Here is a 24,263-nt window from a genome sequence, read left to right as displayed (position 1 = left end):
CTTTATTAATCAGGAGTATGTTATCTTTGCATGCTGCTTTTTTATTACATATGTGTTTACAATGTAAAATTGTCAGTCGTAAAATTGTCAGTCACGTCTTGAAGATCTTCAGGAGCTGTAAGTGCACGTTCTTTATGGAGAAAAACTGAAACTACACTGCCTCTCTCTTAGCTCTTGCTTTGAATAGCCAGTGTCTGTTTGGGCTTTGTTTGTAATGTTTTGGAAACACTGACTTGTTTTTTTGAGTATTTATGTATCAGAGAATACTGATCTGAGCATGAACTTTGATTCAGTAGAGCTCGGATACATGACAAAGATATCAAAGGGGCCAGCAGGAGCCATGTAAGGCATGACCTTCCATAACTCTTCCCATTTCGTTTACGGGAAGGTAATTTTATACTTCCCTGAGGTGGAAGGTTTCTGCCAGCCACGCAACCAATGTAATCATTGCCCTTCTGTGCCCGTGTTTCTGTGCCAACAGGACATTAGAGAAGTTATCTCCTTCTCCAGTCAGTCCAGGCTCCCCTGCTGTTTATTTATTATGTGTGTGAGTATCAGAGTAATACCTTCTTCTGTTGCTGGTGCACACATGGAACTGTATGAAGATTGCTTGTGTGGATCTATCTGTGCCTGTATCTTTTTATTGACGTGTTTTTAAACTTTTGGGGGGGCTACAATGTTTGCAGAAATGTCAGTACCTGGGTAACCTGCTTTATGTCTGATATGCCAGAAACCTGTAGAGAATTTCAGCTTCTTGATTTCCTGTCAGCTTGGGAGTGCATTCCCTAGAATGCTGACATATCACACATGAGACTCCATGTCCTTAGGAAAAGACCTCTTTGGTCCCTGAGTAGTGAGAGCTCTGTTACTTCTCATAAATGAACCAGAGTGCATCCTGATACCACCGTGGTCTTCCCCTGATACCTTAATCTTTCTTCACCCTTTTCTTTTTCTTCACTGGTCACCTACTGGAATATTGCTCAGGGAAATCACTCCAATTAGCAATCTTCTCAGATTACTGATTGTAAGACACAAATGTAATCCTGGCTGCGTTCTTTTCCATTTCCCTTTCCTGGATGCGAATTACCCTCTGAGTGAAAGAGTTCTTTTTCCTCCCTTACCAGGCCATTCCTCAAGTGCTCATTGCTTCCACCGGGAGTGGGAGTGCTGTGAGCACCTGCATTGGTCAAACGGGCTACTGTTTGCAACGCTCCACTGCCTTTGTTGACCATGAACTGTAAAAGGTGCTTAGACATTCATCTCCAGTGTAAGTAGGTGCTTATATTGTCACCATTTAGAGTGGGTGGACAATTCTAAGTAAAGATGCTTCAAATTATGTGTGCTACATTTAGTATTTAAATCTGGAGCAGACTCCCTCCTCACGGTTCATGTGCTTGTCTGCCAATTCCATAAAGTCTGTTTAGAAGAATAATTTCTTAAAAAGGAGTGTTCTGACAGTAAAGCTAAGTTAGGCTGTCCAGATTCTTCTGGCTCATTTCAAGAATACAGGATTACAGAAACAAGTTTTTAGGAAGAGCCAAATTGCTACATCCAGAGAGTAGTGGTCAAGGGTTCAATGTCCGGATGGAGATCAGTGATGAGTGGTGGCCCTCAAGGGTCTGTACTGGGACCAGTACTCTTTAGTATCTTCATCAATGACCGAGACAGTGGGATGAGGTGCACCCTCAGCAAGTTTGCAGGTGACACCAAGCTGAGTGGTGCAGTTGACATGCCTGAGGGATGGGATGCTATCCAGAGGGACCTGGATAAGCTTGAGGAATGGGCCCATGTAAACCTCATGAGGTTCAACAAGGCCAAGTGCAAGGTCCTGCACCTGGGTCAGGGCAACCCATGGTATCAATACAGGCTGGGGCAGGAAGGGATTGAGAGCAGCCCTGCCGAGAAGGACTTGGAAGGACTTGGTAGATGAAAAGCTGGACATGAGCCAGCAATGTGTGCTCACAGCCCAGAAGGTCAACTGTATCCTGGGCTGCATCCAAAGCAGTGTGGCCAGCAGGTCAAGGGAGGAGATTCTGCCCCTCTACTCTGCTCTGGAGAGACCCCACCTCGAGTCCTGCACCCAGCTCTGGAGCCCTCAGCACAAGAGGGACATGGACCTGTTGGAGTGGGTCCAGAGGAGGGCCACAAAGATGATCAGAGGGATGGAACACCTTTTCTATGGGGAAAGGCTGAGAGAGTTGGGGTTGTTCAGCCTGGAAAAGAGAAGGAGAGTCACCGGGGAGACCTTATTGCAGCCTTCCAGTACTTAAAGATGGGGACAGACTTTTTAGTAGGGCCTTGTCCTGGTTTTGGCTGGGGTAGCGTGGATTTTCTTCCTAGTAGCTGGTATAGTGCTGTGTTTTGGATTTGGGATGGAAATAATGTTGATAACATACTGATGTTTTTAGTTGTTGCTAAGCAGTCAAGGACTGTCCAGCTTCTCATGTTGGTCTGCCAGCGAGTAGGCTGGGGGTACACAAAAAACTGGGAGAGGACACAGCCAAGACAGCTGACCCCAACTGACCAAAGAGATATTCCATACCATATGATGTCATGCTCAGTATATAAAGCTGGGGAAAGAAGAATGAGGTGGGGGTGGCATTCAGAGTTATGGTGTTTTTCTTCCCAAGTAACTGTTACATGTGATGGAGCTCTGCTTTCCTGGGGATGGCTGAACACCTGTCTGCCGATGGGAAGTGGTAAATGAATTCCTTGTTTTGTTTTGCTTGCATGCACAGCTTTTGCTTTACCTATTAAACTGTCTTTATCTCAACCTACGAGTTTTCTCACTTTTACTCTTCCGATTTTCTCCCCCATCCCACCTGGCAGGGGAGTGAGCAAGCGGCTGGGTGGGACTTTGTTGCTGACTGCGGTTAAACCATGACAGGCCTGTAGTGCTAGGACAAGGGGTAATGGTTTTAAACTAAAAGAGGGTAGATTTCAGCTAGATACAAGGAAGAAATTGTCGTGGTTTAGCCCCAGCTGGCAACTAAGCACTACGCATCCGCTTGCTCGCTCCCCCACAATGGGGAGATACGCTTGCCAGTGTGACACCCATCTACAAGAAAGGCTGGAAGGAGGATCCTGGGAACTACAGGCCTGTCAGCCTCACCTCCGTACCGGGGAAGATCATGGAGCGGTTCGTCTTGAGAGTGCTTACAGGGCATGTGCAGGACAACCAAGGGATCAGGCCCAGCCAGCATGGGTTCATGAAAGGCAGGTCCTTCTTGACCAACCTGATTTCCTTCTATGACCAGGTGACCTGCCTAGTGGATGAGGGAAAGACTGTGGACGTTGTCTACCTGGACTTTAGTAAAGCCTTTGACAGCGTCTCCCACAGCATTCTCCTGGAGGAACTGGTGGCTCGTGGCTTAGACAGGTTTACTCTTCGCTGGGTAATGAACTGGCTGGATGGCCGAGCCCAGAGAGTTGTGAGAATGGCGTTAAATCTGGCTGGTGGCTGGTCATAGGTGGTGTTCCCCAGGGCTTGGTTCTAGGGCCGATCTTATTCGATATCTTTATTGATGATCTGGATGAGGGGATCGAGTGCTCCCTCAGTAAGTTTGCAGATGACGCCAAGCTGGGTGGGAGTGTTGATCTGCTGGAGGGTAGGAAGGCTCTGCAGAGGGATCTGGACAGGCTGGATTGATAAGCAGAGGCCAACTGTATGATGTTTAATAAGGCCAAGTACCGGGTTCTGCACTTCGGCCACAACAACCCCATGCAACGCTACAGGCTTGGGGAGGAGTGGCTGGAGAGCTGCCCGGCGGAAAGGGACCTGGGGGTGCTGGTTGACAGCCGGCTGAATATGAGCCGGCAGTGTGCCCAGGTGGCCAAGAAGGCCAACAGTGTCCTGGCCTGTGTCAGAAATAGTGTGGCCAGCAGGAGTAGGGAAGTGATCGTGCCCCTGTACTTGGCACTGGTGAGGCTGCACATTAAATCCTGTGTTCAGTTTTGGGCCCCTCACTACAAGAAGGATGTTGAGGTGCTTGAGCATGTCCAAAGAAGGGCAATGAAGCTGGTGAGGCGTCTGGAGCACAAGTCTTATGAGGAGCAGCTGAGGCAGCTGGGCTTGTTCAGTCTGGAGAAGAGGAGGCTGAGGGGAGACCTTATTGCTCTCTACAACTGCCTGAAAGGGGGTTGTGGCGACGAGGGTGTTGGTCTCTTCTCCCAAGTAACGAGTGATAGCACAAGAAGAAATGGCCTCAAGTTACGCCAGGGGAGGTTTAGATTGGATATTAGGAAAAACGTCTTCACTGAGAGGGTGGTCAAGCATTGGAACAGGCTGCCCAGGGAGGTGGTGGAGTCACCATCTCTGGAAGTGTTCAAAAAAGGTGTGGATGTGGCGCTTCAGGACATGGTTTAGGGGACATGGTGGTGCTGGATTAATGATTGGACTTGATGATCTTGAAGGTCCTTTCCAACCTTAGTGATTCTATGATTCTGTGGTTCTCCAGCATGGACTTATCCTTGTGCCACAATCCCATCAGACTTACACCTGCTACAGCGCAGACATAACCATGGCCACAGATGCTTCAAGATATACCTGCTCTGGCATGGGCTTATGCACGGCCACAGACGCTTTGGGGTGTCCTGCTCCCACATAGACTCATCCACAGGTCCACTCCCTTCAACTCGAGTTCACAGTGGAGTTCCATCCTGTCCAGTACAGCAGCACAGAAAACAGCAATGCCCTGGCCATCTGCCAGCCCAGGCGCATCGCCATTGCTGTTATCAAAATGTTCCCAGGCACAGCAGAGTAAGGTGATAAGCAGTACAGCAGTACGGCAAACAGTGAAAGCAAAAAGCAGCCACTAATGAGCACTCGACTCTAATATACATAAGGAAAGCAAACCCGTGGCAAGCACAGGGACCTGGCAATTAATAGCTAAACAGCAATAACAGCTATAAATTCTATAGCTTCTATGAAGAAAATTAACTCTACCCTGGCTGAAACCAGGACAGAAATTTTTGACAATGAGGGTGGTGAAACACTGGCACAGGTTGCCCAGATAGGTGGGAGACACCCCATCCCCGGAAACTTTCCAGGTCAGGCTGGATGGGGTCTCTGAGCAACCTGATCTAGTTGAAGATGTCCCTGCTCATTGAAGGGGGTTGGACTAGATGACCTTAAAAGGTCCCTTCCAACCCAAACTATTCTACAGTTCTATGATTCTATTTCAAATCCCTTTGAGATGTCAGGCATTGTTGTGAATGGCTGAGTTTAAAAAATCAATAAAGAAAAGACCAACAAACCAACCCATTCTTCCTTATTGGGGAGGACTATATTTTGATGTGGAACACAACCTCAGGAGGCAGGCAGACCAAAGGAGTGATTAGTTTTGGCACAGCAGCACATTATTGTTCCTCTCCCAAAGTCTCCTTGAACATCTGTAATTACCTGTCTTCCTTTCTCAGCTTTGTGATTGCCCTTTTCAGAGAGTTCTTGGCACACAAGATACGCAAGATAGCATAACCCTGGCAGGGAGTGCCTTGCTGAGGGATAAAGAACATAATCCTTTGTTAGGGGGATATTGGGTCAAGTATGCATCATCTTCTTTATGCTTTCATTTGGAAAAACATCATGATATCTGTCTCTGAATGGGCTCTTCTCTGTGATTTTGGAGGTTCAAAGGGACTTTTTTTTTTTTTTTTGTCATTCAGGAGAATGTATGGGTGCTGAAGCTTAGATAATAATTCTTTTTAGGCTACTTTTCTATGACATTTTACACTTTAAAATTAGCTGTATCAATGCTGAATGTAATGAATGTTTTGGAAGGGTATGCCCCATAGAAGTTGTAAACTAAAATGTGGTATAACTTCATTTTACCTTCAAAGACAAGCTTTTTTACATAGGGAGACCCAGGTCTTCAAGGCAGCATAATGTCATTTCTTAGTGTTTTTTGAATGCAGCAGAGAGAGTCCTTGTCCTCAGTCCAGGCTCTGTCACATCCATAACCATGCCTTGGCCCAGAAAGAGCCCTACCACAGGTTGGGAGAGAAAATTGCCAGTGAATTTTTGACACGGTGAGAAGCCATAGGGTCTTTTCTTTTATATGGCATACTATATAGAAAAACATTGGTATCAGCTGAGGTCTGAGCCATAAGAGGATTCATGTTCACAAGCAAAGCCAAAAGTCGCACTTGCAAAACTGCTGCATCTTTTGCCTGAGACTCCTCGACCACCCACTTCAGGGTGACTTGCTGAGCTACACACACAAGCAGGGAGGCACCTAGATCTTCCCCTTTACTATATATCTAAAGGCTGCATGCAGCCTTTTGCTTACCCATCTTTCTTCTGTCCCAAAGGCCTTATTCTCTGTGGCAGACCCCTGTGCTGTGCTGGTGCATGTCACTGTCAGGCTGTATTATGGGTCTTACCAAGTCATAAAGAAACAATGACTGTCTAGGTTTGCCATGGCAGCAGGAATTGAGCTCTGCAATTTCAGATCATGGTGGACACAGCTGGGCCACTTTTATTCCATTGCCCACTCTGGAAATCTGGCACAGAGAGATACTTCACTATTGTGGTCCACTCCTGAAAAGTGTTGAGTTTGGCCATTGTCAGACCATCATAGCATCAGAAGGGACTTTGGCAGTAGCCCATTCCTCTGCCACAGGGTAGGATGAACTGTGCCTATACCATTTCTGAAGAAATCAGAAGTTACCACTGCTAGCCTCTTCTTAAAAACGTCATTGAGGGAGATGGGCATTTCTCTTTTGGGTTCTCTCCCAGGTGAATGTCGTAGTTTAATCCTGGCCAGCAATTAAGAACCACACAGCTGCTTGCTCACTCCCCACCGATGGGATTGGAAGGGTCAAAGTGAGAAACAAACTCGTGGGTTGAGATAAAAACAGTTTAATAATTTAAAGAGACATTCAAAAGGTAAAGGTAAAGAAAAGAAAACAACAAAGAGAAAGGAAAATTAAACCCAAGAAAAACAAGTGATGTAAATGAAAAAAAAATTGCCTACCAACAACTGACCAATGCGCAGCCAGTCCCTGAGCAGTGATCTCTCCCCTAACCTCCCCCCCCATTTTATTGCTGAGCATATAACATCATATGGTATGGGATATCCCTTTGGTCAGCTGGGGTCAGCTGTTCCAGCTGTGTCCCCTCCCAAATTTTTGTGCACCCCCAGTCTACTCACTGGTGGGGCAGTGTGTGGAGCAGAAGACACTTTGATGCTGTGTAAGTACTGCGCAGCAGTATCTAAAACGTCAGTGTGTTATCAGCACTATTTTTATCACAAATCCAAACCATAGCCCCTTACAAGCTACTATGAAGAAACTTAACTCTATCCCAGCTAAAATCACTACAGTGAACTGGGAGTTTTTGGAGGAATTGCTGCCTAACTGTACCTGATCAGAACCCTCTATCCATTTGCATACAGCTTCTCTGTTTATGGGGCAGAAAAACATAATCATGCCTTTCACTTTGGGCCCCAGCACAGCAGAAATTTCCAAATATTCCCAGCACTGTCTGAATTTTGTTGGTAGACCCCCACTGAGTACTGGGAGAAGGGAAGGATAAATCAAAACCTTTGGGACCTGAGTCATTTTGACCTTGCTTGCTGAAGAGAACTCTGGATTTATGGGGAAGACTATAGCCAGGAAGAGGGAAAAACTGTCATTTGGTGGGTAGGTCCACTTTAAAACTTGGGTGGTGGACACTCACCTAGCTGATAGGTTTACAGCCTTTAGCAGTGAACCCAGAAGCTAAAGGTGAGTGGCTACAGTCCCCCAGTGGAATGAGGAGACAGAAGGCTGAACAACAACAAATGCAGAGATGAAAGAGTGGCAAAAAGTCCCACCTGATGTGCAGAAACAAACTTCACAACTCAAAAGAGTTATAAAGCAGGTATGTTTATTATGGTGCCGGACGCATGGGGGATATCTCCTCCTAACATGCGTGCGCTAAAACAAAAGTTCATCCTTTATGTACCTTAAAGACATGAATATTCACACATCTTCCAAGAAATCACTGTCTCCTTGCTTATCTATTACATTTACAGAATGCTGGCGTTGCAAAACTACACTATGCATGCGCGGGGGTCTGGGGTGGTCGTCGGTGGTCGTTTGGGGAGTTAGTCCCCTACTCCTTTTTCCCTTTTATGGTTACGGGTCTCTTGAGGATAATTTCTTCTCCTTGGATGTTTGCCCTTTCTGTTGTCTAGCCAAACAGTTCCTTCTTATCATCCTTGTTAGAGCATTCCTGCCGGTCTGTCTCTATGCTCAAGGTTAAGATATCTTCTCTGTTCTCTTTAATCTCTCAGTCCTTGCTCTTAACTCTTCTTTGTTTTAATTTTCATGAGGCCTGCTTTCCTTGTGATTAACCATTTACACATAGTTATAATGTTAGCATTGAGGAAATACAGCCTAAGGACTATGAGAGTAGACCGTTAAACATAATCACATAGTTACTAGGCTAAAGAATTCTATACTAAAGTCAACCTAATCATGTAATCAATAACCTTCCATATATTAAGGAATTTGCAATACTTAGAGTTGATTAGTGACAGATGCTAAAACCTTGTAATTGTTTTAGATCCTTGTTTCACACAAGAGGAAATGCCAACTCTGGGTGGCATCGATCATCTCATGTTTTGCATACTTAATTTCAGGCTGCAGATGGGTACTTCTGTGTACCTGGAATGAAAAAGAAGTGAACGGCAAGCAGGTGAAGAGGTGCCAGCTTCTTCAACAGCATCTTTTTGGTTACAGCCCCTATCCAGGAAGGATAATCTTTGTTGGGAGTTTCATCACAGAGTATGGAAAATAAAAGGGTCATTGCATGCAGGTATCTGCACCATGGAATGCCATTTTTAGGCAAGTCAGATTTGTTCTACTCCCATTATTGATGTGTTTCGGAGCCTCACTTCAACTTTCCTGTTTTTACAGAACACTGCTGACTAGCTCTAACTTTAGGCGTTCCTGCTTGAGCAGGGGGCTTGAACCAGATGGTTCTCCACAGGTCCCTTCCAACCTGAACCATTCTGTGATTCTATTAAAACTTGCATTTCCCACATCTTTTGTTGACATGCTATGTAGTCATGCTTGCAGGGAAGCAAGAAATCAGAGAGGCGAGCCCACAGGTGAGCAGAAGAGTCATCAATAGTCTTTCTCCTGGGCTGTTGTTCACCTGTTTGTTCCCTGTATTGGAGATAGTGCTGTTCAGAATTATAAATAAACGCTGGAAGTGTACCCTGAACTGCAAAACTCTGAGGTGGATCTTAGTTTACTTTGCCAGGAGCCTATAACACATTATATATCTTAGGAATTCTCTTACATAGTGAGAAGCTCTGTCTCTTAGTCTGCCTGTTGCTTAGTCCCAGAGGTATCTCTACAGTGGAGTGTTTATCTACATGTCTAGCTATATGTTCACTGACTGCTTTTTTAACTGTAAACATGGATGTGTCTATTTGGTGTATCTGAGATCTGCAAGAGGATTATTTAATTCCTTTGACTTTAGTTATCTCTCTGTTGGCTAACACTAGGCATTTGCATTTCATGAGCTGGTGTATGTTTGGGGCGGGGGTGCATGTCTTGTGTGTGAATGGATGTGAAATTTCTTAAAATAGTGAAATACGATATTGCTGCCTACAAAGCAACCTGTACATTTGGCCAGTTAGAAACTCCCTTTGGTAATACATATGTATATTTAAACAGAGTTACATGGTTGTCTCACCACTTGCGTAAGAACCTCATGAATTGTCAAAATATGCAATTTCTGTGAAAGCTTGTTTGCTGTCTGTAATCCTGTAACAGCCTGCCAATCTGCAAAGGCTGGTACATGCTCTTGAGCCGAGGGCTGTTAACAGGTCTGTAGGAACCAGGAAGAAAAACAGCTTATCTCAAAGGAACAGTTTTGAGTTGATTGAGCTGTTAGTTGAGGCCTCATGCTATAATTTGTTAACTGTCAAATAGAGAGCTTCTGTTGTACCTATGTTATTACTGTTTTGGTTACAGGCTAGCTTTAAATTTACACAATTTATTTTTGCATTAAAAATCTTAATTGTTCAATAATTTAATGCTGGGGAAAAGTATAAATTATCTGCTCTTGAATATTAAGGAAAGTCATTGAGGCACGCAGCTGCGGCAAAGGTAAGTTCTGTGGCTGAGCGCTAGATCAAGGCGTACACGGGGATTCGCAGCACCAGGGAAACCCGAGGAGGAGCAGAGAGCCCTGCCAGGGGCCGGCAGCTCTCACAGGAGGGGCTGACGCGGCTTTGGGCCTTGCCAGGACCAAACGTGGGAGATTTCGATGGCCCTGGGGAACACTAGCAACCAGGAGCCCTGCAACTAGGGTGCGCAAACAGGGATTGAGAGGGCGCAGCAGAGCACGGGGGCACAGCAGATAGTGCAGAAGGGCTTGTACCTACACCCTGCTTGGAGGCCCACAGCCCAGGGAAGTGCCTTAGGCCTCTGCCATAAATGGTGGGCACTTGCCTCAGAGTTAAGACCAGTGTTTCTGCAGAGGAAGCCTCTGAGATGTCTCATGCTTCCAACCAGACGGAACTGGCAAGGAAGGAGACTTCAGTACAGATGATAAGTTGCAACGAGTGCGCAGATCCTTCTTGGGGAGAAAAGGTAAGTACCTGCAAAAGATGTGCACAGGTTGATGATCTGTTGCATCAGGTGGCCGAGTTGCAGGAAACAGTTAAAAGGCTGCACTTAGAGGGGCCAAGATGGAGATAGATAAGTGGTTTGAGAACCATGCTCCTGTGGTGGACACCACAGAGGATGAGGCACCTTGGACCCTGGTGACCTACAAAAGCAGGTTTCATTGCCCACCCTCCAGCATTACAACCAAAACCAGATAGGAAGCTTGAACAGCTGTAGACACCCATGAACAAGGTCTGCAAGGAGACACTGTGCCAGCAGCATACAGTGGATACAGGGTTATGGAAAAAGGTTATGCTGCTTTGTGGGAGCTAAGGTCCAAGATGTTGCAGAGAGGGTGCCACCACTTGTCAAGAGCACAGACTACTGTCCGTTGCTATTCTTTCATGTGGGCACAAATGACACTGCAAGCTGGAACCTGGGCAGAATCAAGGAAGACTACTAAGCCGCGGGGGGTGCAAGTGAAAAGTATTGGTGCCCAAGTTATCTATCTTTTCTCCCATTTTAACAATTAGAGGAAAGGGTGCAGCCAGGAATGGATGTATAATGCAAATCGACTTGTGGCTTTGTGGTTGGTGCCATCGTGAGGGTTTTGGCTTTTATGACAACGGGTCATTCTTTGATGACTATAGCCTGTTAGGGAGGGATAGATCAACCTGTCTAGAAACAGGCAAGAGAGTCTTTGGCAGCAGGCTGGCCAGCTTGGTGAGGCGGGCTTTAAACAGAAGGACTCGGGAGGTGGGATCCAAAGTGGCACTTTGCCATTGCAACAAACCAGGGAATAAGACAGCCCCACCAGAACAGTGACAAATTTCCAAATTTATCAGGAATGAGGCACTGCTGGACTTGCTACTCACAAACCAAGAAAACCTGCTTTGTAATACCTTGCCAAAGGTGTACACTACTGAGTGTAGTGTGTGCTGAGGACACTGAAAAGAAAAGAAAAAGGGGCAGGGGGGGAAGAGGTGTCTGAAGGGAAGCAGAGGTGTTTTTCCTAAGGGTTGTTTGGTTGGTTGGTTGGTTGCTTTCAGTCGTCTTTGATACCAGAATCGGTAATAAATAGATTGTTAATTAGCTAATAAATTACATTCATGGATATTCCCTGAATGAGTAAACAGTTTTTGCCTGGGACAATATCTCGCTGGAATTTCTCTTGATACAACTTGTGACAGTTGGTCCTTGTCCTTTCCCAGCACGTGTCTGAGAACAGTCTGGCTCTGTCTTCTCTGCACCTTCCCCCTGCACAGCTGAAGACAGCAAAAAGATCCTCCCCACCCATGGGCTTCTCCAGACTGAATCCAGCTGTCTTGGCCTGGTACGTTGTGTGCTCCAGGACCCAGCCATCACAGTGGCCCTTCACTGGTCTCACTCCAGTAAGCTGATATCTCTTTTGTGCTTCGGAGCCCAACCTTGGGCACAGCACTGCCAATGAGGTCTCGTGCTGGATGGAGGAAGAGAATCACTTCCCTTGACGTACCGGCTACACTCTTCAGTCAGCCCGCTCTAATCGGCCAGTGTCACCACAAGGTTGTGTTGTTGACGCATGTTCATACACTGCTGACTCATGCTTAGTTGTCTGGGTGGCGAGTATAGCCTTAAAATAAAATTAATGTGTAAATTCTTATGAAATAAGGTGGCGGAGATGCCAGTGAACTCAGCACTCTCTAGTTTCTCAGCTGCATGAGTATTTGTTTCCAAGCGTGCGTTAATGAAAATGCCTGTCTGCTCTGTGTTTCATAGGCAGAAAATATCTCTGTGATTTCTGTCCTTTCAAGAAATCCCTGTAGCCTAAAGTAACTTCCATATGCAACTGCAAAGATCTTTTAGAATCTTGTTACTTGAAATAGAATGCCATGAGATAGCATCTCATATGAGTCTTCCTGCTTTCTTGAAAACATTGTCAGAAATTCCAGCTTATTTGTTCCATTGTTTGGACCGTTTCGCTTACAAACAAGAAAAGACAATTTTTCTTTGCTTTGATTTATTTTACGTTATGTTACTGTTGTTCTTTAACTACCTTTTATTTCTGAGCTGTCTGCTGTCATAAATAATCGGGGAGACTGGAATGTCATAATTCCTTGTAAAGTAAAATGAATTTAACAGTATCACAGAACTGTTCAGGTTGGAGAGACATCTGGAGATCGAGTCCAACCTGCCCCGCAGAAGGGTCAACTGCAGCAGGTTGCTCAGGGCATGGCCCTGTCCGGTTTTGAACATCTTCGGAGATGGATACTCCACAGTGTGTCTGGGCAACTTGTTCCAGTAGCTGACAACCCTCACTGTAAAAAAGTTTTGATTTGATTCTTGCAACTATAGGGGCAGTCCAGAAGATGTGTAAAACCTCCTGTGAATGCCAGTACGGCCCGGATTGTCTCTCAGGAAGCTCAGGACTGAATTGCTCCTGTTTGTCTATTGTAATAAAGTCTTTGAGCTCAGTGGTAGACTCCAGCTCTGTGGTGAAGTGCGACACAACCAAATATCAGAAAGCGCTGTGTTTTTTAATTTCAAAATGTGGAGCTTTGTGCTTACACCAGGGATGGATGTTTGTAGTTTCAAATTCTGAGTCAGAGCAGAGAGGGCTTTGTTCGACCCCTCTCTTTGGACTGCCGGGACAGAGAGGCATTTCTGTATCCAGGCTGCCCATGGGAGGAAGTGCTTTGCCAATTGAGTGAGAGGCACTGGAGTGGACTCTGGAATACAAAAAATGACATCAAGAAGTCTTTTATCCCATTCCTTCCACCATAATGCAGCATCAGGTATGCCTGTGCCATTTCTGAGGGAAATTTGATGAACCTGTTCTTTACAGTGCCCAGCATACTACCTGACTATAACAGGGAACTTGTCTCCCATCCTATCCTATCCTATCCTATCCTATCCTATCCTATCCTATCCTATCCTATCCTATCCTATCCTATCCTATCCTATCCCATCCTATCCTATCCCATCCTATCCTATCCCATCCTATCCCATCCCATCCTATCCCATCCCATCCCATCCCATCCCATCCCATCCCATCCCATCCCATCCCATCCTATCCTATCCTATCCTATCCTATGGCTATTCTGTTCTTTCCCTCTATCGGGATGAGGCAGGAGTGCCCTGTGGGCTCCCTATCTACTGCCTCTATTTCATGCATGCCTGGGTGAAGCAACAGGACTTTGCTACCTGTGCTAGGCAGTGACAGCACATGGCCCTGAGGTTATGTGACTGTAGATGACGTGTGAAACGCAGCGCTTCAAACTCCTGTATCCAAAGCGAGCAGTCTAATTGCCAAGCTGTGGACTATCAGCTGGGAGATGTGTGCCCTCTGTGCCCTCGCTAGCCAGCATGCAAGAACGAACCGCATTTCATGGGGCCTTCAGGAAAATGCCCACAAAAGAATGATGGGGGTGGCCTGGTGATGAGGTCAGCCAGATGGAACGTGAATTCCTGGTTTCCTCCAGGGCGACTTATCTGTTTGGAATCTACGATTCTGTAGAAAACCCAGAAGTTATTCTGGCACCAGGACCCGGAACTAGCAGGTGTTTATTCTTGTTGAAGGTCTGCTCTTCCTTGCTTTGGGAATGCACAGTGACCCTGTGAAACGGCCAACTGCAGAGCGCTGGCAGGATGAGTGGCTGCTGCTCCTCTGCTTGATGATGAGACTGTTTTTTGCGGTGAATATGGTAACCTTCGGCATTATGTAGGTGGGGGCAATGTCAACACAGAGGCAGCCGTGTTGTGCAAAAAGCCATCGCTGCCTTACACGATGTCTCCGAGCTGCCAATACGTGTTAGGCATGTTCTGAGGCCATGTCAGTGTGAGGCTCTTGAGGAATTTCTATGTTCATCTGAGTTTTCTTTTTTATTTTTCGGAAGAATGAAATTGCATAAGTTTTTTAACTGTCTGGGTCATGGACTTTTTCTATGGAACCTTGGAGTGACAGACAGAACTTCAGCTTATCAGTGCAGGATACCAAAAAGGCAAGGGTGAGCTGCCAGATTTTATTAATGTAGCTCCAGGAATATTTCTCTTCAAGCTGACATAAATAAAATTTCCTGTCTCCACTGTGATTTTAGAACCATGAGTTTTTCCATGAGGACTGCTCTAAATTATACTTCTAAAACCTGGGAATGCTATGAGTAAAATGTAACATGAGGCTACTGAAGAACCTAATTGACTTTTGTATGTGTACTTCCTTGTAAAAGGTCCATAAAGTTTCACTTTCCTTAAAGCCTATAAATGATTTCACATCTTAGTTCCATGAGAACTGTAAAAAGTTTTCTCTTTAATCAGTGTCTTTATTAATCAGGAGTATGTTATCGTTGCAGGCTGCTTTTTTATTACGTATGTGTTTACAAGCTTCCTCGTAAAATTGTCAGTCACGTCTTGAAGATCTTCAGGAGCTGTAAGTGCACGTTCTTTATGGAGAACAACTGCGGAGTGAAACTACACTGCCTCTCTCTTAGGTCTTGCTTTGAACAGCCAGTGTCTGTTTGGGCTTTGTTTGTAATGTTTTGGAAACACTGACTTGTTTTTTTGAGTATTTATGTATCAGAGAATACTGATCTGAGCACGAACTTTGATTTAGTAGAGCTCGGATACACGACAAAGATATCAAAGGGGCCAGCAGGAGCCATGTAAGGCATGACCTTCCATAACTCTTCCCATTTCGTTTATGGGAAGGTAATTTTATACTTCCCTGAGGTGGAAGGTTTCTGCCAGCCACGCAACCAATGTAATCATTGCCCTTCTGTGCCCGTGTTTCTGTGCCAACAGGACATTAGAGAAGTTATCTCCTTCTCCAGTCAGTCCAGGCTCTCCTGCTGTTTATTTATTATGTGTGTGAGTATCAGAGTAATACCTTCTTCTGTTGCTGGTGCACACATGGAACTGTATGAAGATTGCTTGTGTGGATCTCTCTGTGCCTGTATCTTTTTATTGACATGCATTTTTAAACTTTTTGGAGAGGCTACAATGTTTGCAGGAATGTCAGTACCTGGGTAACCTGCTTTATGTCTGATATGCCAGAAACCTGTAGAGAATTTCAGCTTCTTGAAAATGATAATGCAAATATTTGGGTCACTTCAGCAAGCTTCAGGTCAACAGAACCTGTTTCTTATAGGTGAATTCAACTACCAGGCATTTGTTAGAAGAACAATACAGCCGCTCACATGCAACGCATAGAGGACTGCTTCCTCACACAAATGTTAGATGTGCCAAGCGGGAATGAGGCACTGCTGGACTTGCTACCCGCAAACCAAGAAAACCTGCTTTGTAATATCTCAGTTAGTGATAACTTTGGCTGCAGTGATCACAATATTGTGGAGTTTGGAATCCTGCCAAAGGTTAGTACTAAGGCAAAGGTTTAGGTTTTGGAAGAGCAAACTCCAGCTTGCTCAGCGCTCAGTTGGGAGGGATTCTGTGGGAAGCTTCCATGGAGGATAAAGGAGCTAGAGAGTGCTGGGAGTTTTTCAAGTACGCTCTCCTGGAAGCACAAAACCAGTTCATCCTCTTTAAAGGTAAGGGAAGTAGGCAAAGCAGGAGAGCCCCTTGGCTTAACTGTGAGGTTCTGAATCTGGTCAAAAAAACCATACCAGAGATGGACAAGTGAATGAATACCCATCAAGAACTACAAGGGCATTGCCTGGGTGTGCAAAGGTGCAGTTAGAAAAGCAAAAGCTCAGCTTGAATTGAAATTGGCCAGAGATGTAAAAGACTACAAGAAAGGATTCTTCAGGTATGTAAACAATAAGCAGAAAAAAAAGGAAAATATTGGTCTGCTGTTAAACAGGAGAGGTGAATTAGTCACCAACATCAGTGAAAAGGCAGAGATTCCCAACACTTCATCTCTGTCTTTACCAGCACTGTTGGACCCCCAGCCTAGGGAATAAAAATCCAGGTTGATGCAAACACAGACCCATCGTTGGTGAAGGAAGAATCAGTGTATGAACTTGACCCCTAGCAATTGATAGGCCCTGACTTTACCCACCTGAGGTTGTTAAGAGAGCTGGCTGATGTCATTGTGAGGCCGCTCTCATAATCTTTGAGAAGTCGTGGAGATTGGGGGATGTCCCAGAAGATTGAAGAATGCTAATGTCACCCCCATCTACAAGAAGGGCTTAAAAGAGGATCCAGGAAATTACAGGCCCATCAGTCTTACTTCAGTCCCTGGGAAAGTTATGGAACGAATAATCCTGGGGGCTATCATAAGTCAAATGAAACGTCATTGGGAAAAGCCAGCATGGATTCACCAAGGACAAATCATGCTTGACAGACCTGATCACCTTCTATGACAGAGTAACCTGCTTGGTTGGTGTTGGGCAAGTGGTGGACATTGTCTACCTGGATTTCTCGAAGGCTTTCGCTATGGTTTCTCACAGCCTCCTCCTAGAGAAACTGATGCGTTACAGTCTAGACAAGTGTTCTGCACAGTGGGTGGGGAGCTGGCTGACAGGCTGTACCCAGAGGGTGGTGGTAAATAGCTCCTTTTCAGACTGGCAACCTGTCACAAGAGGGGTCCCTCAGGGATTGATATTGGGTCCAACGATGTTTAATGTCTTCATAACTGATCTGGATAATGGGTTCAAGGGTGCGCTGATGAAGTTTGCTGATGATACCAAACTGAGTGGGGAAGTGAACACTTCGGAAGAGAGAGCCACCCTGCAGGAAGACCTGGATAGGCTGGAAGAGTGGGCTTACAAGAAACTTATGAAGTTCAACAAGGACAAGTGTAAGGTCTTGCACCTGAGAAAACATAATCCAGGAGTGCAGCACAGGCTGGGATCTACCTGGCTGGGGAGCAGTTCTGTGGAAAGGGTCCTGGGTGTCCTGGTGGACAGCAAGATCAATATGAGTGAATGGCGTACTGCTGCAGCAAAGACAGACATGCTGGGTTACATCAACAAGGGCATCACCTTGTCAGGCCACACCTGGAATACTGTGTTCAGTTTTGGTCCCTGCTGTGCAAAAAAGATGTGGACAGGCTGGAAAGGGTCCCAAGAAGGGCCACAAAGATGATCAAAGGACTGGGAAGCCTGCCATATGAGGCTGAAAGGCTGAGAGAACTGGGTTTGTTCAGCCTTGAGTAAAGGAGACTTAGGGGGGATCTTATCACTATGTTCCAGTATTTAAAGGATGGCCATAAAGAAGATGGAGAGTCCCTTTTTACAAGGAGTCAGATGGAAAAGATGAGAGGTAATGGGTACAAGATAATCCTGGGGAGATTCCAATTGGACACAAGAGGAAAATTTTTCACAATGAGAACAATCAGCTGTTGGAATAATCTCCCCAGCGGTGTAGTGGATTCCCCAATATTGGACACTTTTAAGACTCAGCTGGACAGATGCTTTTGCCAAGAAAGGTTGGATCAGATGACCTTGAGGTCCCTTCCAACCTGGTATTCTATGATTCTGTGAAAATGCTTGTTTGTATTTACTGTGAAGGCTACACATGAGCCATTTTCCCAGTGGTTCAAGGCTAGTTTTACTTTTTTTTAAAGTGTACATATTTATGCACAGTTATGTTCTATGTTTTAAAAAATATAACAGTTTAAACACCTCAGTTTAAGCCTTGATACCAAATGCTATTACTCAATAGTAGAATCGTCAGGGAAAGATTTTGAAATAGCTAAATGCAATGTCATGAATCAGGAATAGAGAAAGTTGGGGATTTTGACAAGATGTGGTATTTTTTCCGAGAAGCTGTGATTCTGAAGAGGAAACTGGTAGTCTTGTTAGATAACCAGCTTATTTCCGATCTCAGATTAAGTGTATGGGAAAAAGAGTTACTGACATCCCTGCATATAAAAAAAAGAATATTAAGTAGGTATAGGGAAATTATTCTTCTACTGCATTCATCAGTGAAAGTGGATTTATCTAACTTCAACTATCTAAATTGATCTGATTTTCCCACTGCAGGCTTTTTGTCCATTGTCTTTGAAGAAGAAAGCTAGATGGGTAGCCTAGACTATGTGCCTAACATTTAGGTAGCTCAGGTTAAATGAGATTAATCTTATTCATGAGCCAGCAATATGCCCTTATGGCAAAGAAGGCCAATAATATCCTGGGCTGCATTAGACAGAGTATTACTAGCAGGTTGAGTGAGGTGATCCTTCCCCTCTATTCAGCCCTGGTGAGGCCACACCTGGAGTGCCATGTCCAATTCTGGGCTTCCCAGTACAAGACAGACATGGACATACTGGACAGAGTGCAATGAAGGGTCATGAATACGATTAAGGGACTGGAGCATCTCTTAAAGAGGGGGAAGCTGAGAGAGCTGGGACTGTTCAGCCTGGAGAAGAGAAGGCTCAGGGGAGATCCTATCAATGCATATAAATACCTGAAATGAGGTTGTGGCATCTCCCTCCTCAGAGATATTAAAAAGTCATCTAGACATGGTCCTGGGAAAGGACCTCTAGGTGCCCCTGCTTGAGCAAGGGGATTGGACCAGAGGATCTCCAGAGGTCCTTTCCAACCTCAACCATTCTGTGATTCCTTTTGACAGTCTTGGAATAATGTCTTCAGTTTCAGTATCCTTAGTTAGAGCAGATGTTGATCCTGTTCTTTCAAGACTTGGGGAACATCAGATCTATAAGACAAAAGGTAAAAGTTTCCTAAGTTTTTTCCTGCTCAGTTTGTAGTGCTTCATATTCACATTCCCTATGATTATCACTATTAATAGCAATATCATTTTCATATGTTTGGGGAAAGTAAATATAATACTAATACTAGATAATACTAAATACTAATAGTAAATATATTACTATTACTAAATACTAATATGACTATTACTGTGATGTGGAGCAACAGAGTTCATTTGATGCACAAAACCTGTGTTAATTTAAGGGCCATTTTTGTCCTAGTGTGACTATTTCTATTAATATAACCCAGTGACCGTCATAGATTCAGAGTTTATACAATGCATATAGCTTCCAGATTCCACCTCCTAGGAAATGAAGAGGAATCTTCTTGTGCTCAGTCCTTATCATCCACATTTTAGGAAAATTAGGCAAACATCTTCATACTATGATCTCATGTCTTTCTTCTACTTGTTGATCATCATGAAAATAGTTTCTTTTGTCCATGTTCAAACTATCAGCAATGGCACCAGACTTTCCACAGTTAGACTGAAAGGGGCAGGACTTGAACACCTTATTGTTTCAGCCAAGTTCATGCAGAAAGCTTTGCATCATTTACTGTCATATCATAGAATCATAAAATAGTTTGGTTGGAAGGGACCTCTAACGGTCATCTAGTCCAACTCCCCTACAATGAGCAGGGACATCTTCAACTAGATCAGGTTGCTCAGAGCCACGTCCAACCTGACCTGGAATGTTTCCAGGGATGGGGCATCTCCCATCTCTCAGGGCAACCTGTGCCAGTGTTTCACCACCCTCATTGTCAAAAATTTCTTCCTCAGATCTAGTCTAAATCTATCCTCCTTTAGTTTAAAACCATTACCCCTTGTCCTATTGCAACAGGGCCTGCTAAAATGTCTGTCCCCATCTTTCTTTTAAGCCCCCTTGAAGTCCTGGAAGGCTGCAATAAGGTCTCCCCGGAGCCTTCTCTTCTCCAGGCTGAGCAACCCCAACTCTCTCAGCCTGTCCTCATCGGAGAGGTGTTTCATCCCTCTGATCATTTTGGTGGCCTCCTCTAGACCTGCTCCAACAGGTCCATGTCTTTCCTGTGCTGAGGGCTCCAGAGCTGGATGCAGTACTCCAGGTGGGGTCTCCCCAGAGCAGAGTAGAGGGGCAGAATCACTTCCTTCAACCTGCCAGCCGCACGTCATTTGATGCAGCCCAGGATATGGTTGTCCTTTTTGGAAGAAGGCTTATTTTTGCAAGCATAGAGGAGATTACTATTAAAATGGGGGGGAAAAAATCCAAGACAAATATTTCAGAGGCCAGAAACTGCTCTTACTCTTCCTTCTGTCCTCCTGACTAGCTCCATAGTGCATGGCACTGGAAACTAATAAAAAGAACTAGGGGTTGTCACACACATTACTTTTTGTGGTGAAGCCCTTTTTCTCCCTGCAGATTAGTATAGCACCTGGCATAGCTAAGCCCTGCTATGCTTGGTATTATTATCAGTGCTATAACAATTACAACAACAGTGGTAATAATAATGTACTGGAAAACTTCATTGATGTAGAATGAAAAAGGTAAATACTGCTCCCTCATTCAATGCACATAAATACTGATGAATTATAATTATGTACAAAGCTAATTTTTGAGATTTGATTTATTAAAAAATGGTTTGCCCAAGAGGCAGTGCGTTTTCATACTGGGTTTTCACGATAATGCAGAATGAGATATTTGTGTCGCCACCTCTTAGCTGGTCAGAGCACTGCTCCAGTGAAGAAACAACTTCTAGGGACTTGCATAGTAACCTTCTTGTATCCTGATGGAAGCAGGCAACCCACAAGTATTTTTGTCCTAATATCTACTTGGAACTAAAAACCTTTCAAAAGACTTTCCTTTTTGCTTTTTCTCTGTGTTGCCTCTGAAATAAATCCAGTCCTACAGGAACTTCTCTCATGCCTGTTTTCTCAACAGAAGACAGGAAAAACTTGATTGAAATAATGAATACTAGGCAAATTAATATCTATTTTCCTATATCTGAGTCTTGGCAGGGTGTAATTGTTGGTTTGAAAACCTGGGAAATACACAGATATTTTATTTGTTGTTTTGGAATTATCAGACATAGATTTGGTTACAACAAACCAAAGGTTTGGCTCAGAGGTGGACTCTGTAACGGCGTGGGAGACAAAGCAAATGTAGTGCCTCCCATATGACAGGTCTTTGTTGTTTCCATATGGAACTTTTAAATGTAGATGAAATGTGTAATAAACTTGATGACAAATCAACTTCACATAATTTGGTTATAAATATGCTGCTTATGTCAATATTAGAAGACTCAATCCGTTATTGCTAAATGTGCTTCCACATTTAGTTCATATTTCTGTTACTGGCATTGCTCAGAAGGATTGAGCAATCATTGCTTTACTTTGGGTTTATGAATAAACTCCAGCTGTGATGAGACTAGTGCAAGTCATCAACACTCAGGTAACACACTGATAACTGTAAACTAGTCTTACATTTTGAACCAATGATATTAATAGCACTTTCTTGGCACTGCACTAGTGTTCGTATTGTTCATATTGTGTTTGGGTCACTGGTGTTCAGATTGGTTTAACATGCATTGAAATTAACAGCCACAGTTGTGCAGGATTCATCTCAATATTCTTTCCAATAGCTAACCGATATCTTGAAATATGGCTTAGCATTTCTTGCTTTCAGATGGTAATTGTGAAAATGTAATGAAGGTTCCACAGTGCATTCCTAGTTCACCTGACGAACCCACATTCTGCTCTTCCAGGGCTTGTTAATGGTACCAGCACTGAGAAGAGGGCTCTTTCAACACGTGTAAAACACAGGGATTCTCAAGTCAGCTTCAGACTAGCCATCTTGTGCATCAACCTAGTAACATGAGGGAAGTGGGTTAATTCAGTTACAGAAATCATTAGATAACTCATGATAATGTCAGAATTCAGAAAAGTGAGTAGCTGAGATTTACAGCTATGAAATGCTGGACAGAATTTGAGCTTTTCGGAGCAGGATGCAAAGCCGTTCAGTGGCAGAATAAATTGATTCTTCTCAGCAGAGTGTTTTTTTGCTGTCTCTGGAAAGAGTTGGGTCCCATGACCAGGACAAATGTTAACCATATATGAACTCTCCTGGCTCATCCAACCCTGTGTTTCCATTACGAAGTCAGAAGAGGAGAAAGATGAGTTTGGGTGGTTGGGGTGAAATCAGATGAGGGAGAGCTAAAAAGGCATCTAGCAGAGACTACTGCACTTGAGCCCTTCAGAGGTTACTGCGGGATATTCTACTGGTTTTTTTTGCTTTTAAGAAGATGGCAGTTTTTAGAAAGAAAGCTCAATATTTCTTTTAATGTCCTGCTGGACTCAGAAATATTTTGGGACTATTTGTCTTTTGACAAGGCTTTTTGTGCTCACATATTTAAAGATTCCTGCTTGGTAAAAGAATGCAGCTGTGGAATCAAATATGAAGCTCAGGTTTTAAGTTTAGAGTCTGTGCTTAGTTTTCACAAATGGTGCCTCCAGCAAATAGACGGGGCTTTAAACACTAGTTCAGATCTGTTGATATTATGAGCAAACTAAACTGAGTTGTTGCTTTAAAGGCAGTCTTTCAATAAAATTTTATGGGCTATTTCATGGCAAGTATATCTCCAATTTATTGTTTCGCTAACTGTAAGAAGTTAGATAAGAGTTTTTACGCTTGTCCCGGTGTAAAACTTGATTTCATCAAGAATTTACTACTTCAGGGAAGTAGTTTTGAACTTTCGTTGGGGCCACTGACTAATCATATGACTCATTTGCTTTTTTTTCCTTTGAAAGGCGTTAACATTTTCACCGCACGTATTGGAATAAGAAACCTCACAGTATCCTATATAAATGACTTCCAAAGACTCAGCTTATTAGTACACCCCACTGGGATGATATAAGGTAAGAGTTACATAGTTCACTGGATAACTCTATAGATGCCAAAGACCTATGTTATGTTAAAATTGGAAGGTGCTTATTTTTCTAATATATGCTATTTAAGTGCTAACGTAGGAACAATGCTTAAACGTACCATTGCGATAAGAGTGTCTATGTTGGGCTTTGCAGCTTTAGGTCAGCAATGAAAGAAAAATATGAGATAGAAAAAAATTATAAATCATAGATAATTTTGAAAAAACTAGAAGAAAACCATTTTAATAGCATTTTAGAATTTGTATTATTGTTAAAATAGAATTTACTCCTAGAAAGCCAGATTCTGGTCTCCTTATTTTTGCTAGGTGGCCCTTTGACTTTTTCTGTCCTAGTCAATGGAACCGTGAAGTAAAATTTTCAAAGTGTGACTCTGAGCAGTTGTTTTTAATTTCACGTTTCAAAGCAAACCTGCAAGAAATCGTAACTATGAATGATGTGTGGGGCTGTAAAACAGCCTCATCTCTGCTTCACTGCCATCAGTCTATAACTGAGAAGGGCTCTTTGGGACCTACGGTGGTAGCTCTGAGATGAGAATCTATCACCACTGCCAAGAATCCCCAAAAATCCCTTTCAACGTGAATTGTCTCCTCTTTGTGGGTTGAAGCAAATCCAGGAGGCCTGAAGGGTGCTGAGGTGGGCATCCTAGGGAGTTCTAATTAATTGAACTGTTTTGTATCTCACAAGTTCTCTTCTCAGAATTAAGGAAAAAAAATCAGCTTTAAATTCTATGCTGAGGTAATTAATTTTGCCCTGAACAAATTTATTTTGCCATCTAATTTTTTGAAAAAACCCCACATTTTATTTTGAGTTGCTTCACAGCAAAAATCTTTCCCTGTGAAGCTGCAAATGATCTGCAAGGCCATTCATATGGCTTTTGTAGGGCTACCTGGAGACTGCACATTGTCAGGAAGACCGAGATCTTGTAGCTTTTTGTGGCTTTGAGTGTGGACTGTGGGGGTGAACCTCTGACTACAGAGGAAGCTGATTTAGACAAAAGCTAAGCAGCCTCAGGATCCAGCAAAGCAGAGCTCTGAATAAGGTCTTTCTTTCCAGGCACTTTTCCAGCGTGTGGAAGACGCATCTTTTGTTCCTTCAGCTACTTG

Source organism: Phaethon aethereus, assembly GCF_964289735.1.
Source record: "Phaethon aethereus genome assembly, contig: HAP1_SCAFFOLD_372, whole genome shotgun sequence".
Classification (NCBI taxonomy): Eukaryota; Metazoa; Chordata; class Aves; order Phaethontiformes; family Phaethontidae; genus Phaethon; species Phaethon aethereus.
The sequence above is the reverse complement of the archived record's forward strand: the minus strand, read 5'-3'. Positions refer to the sequence as shown.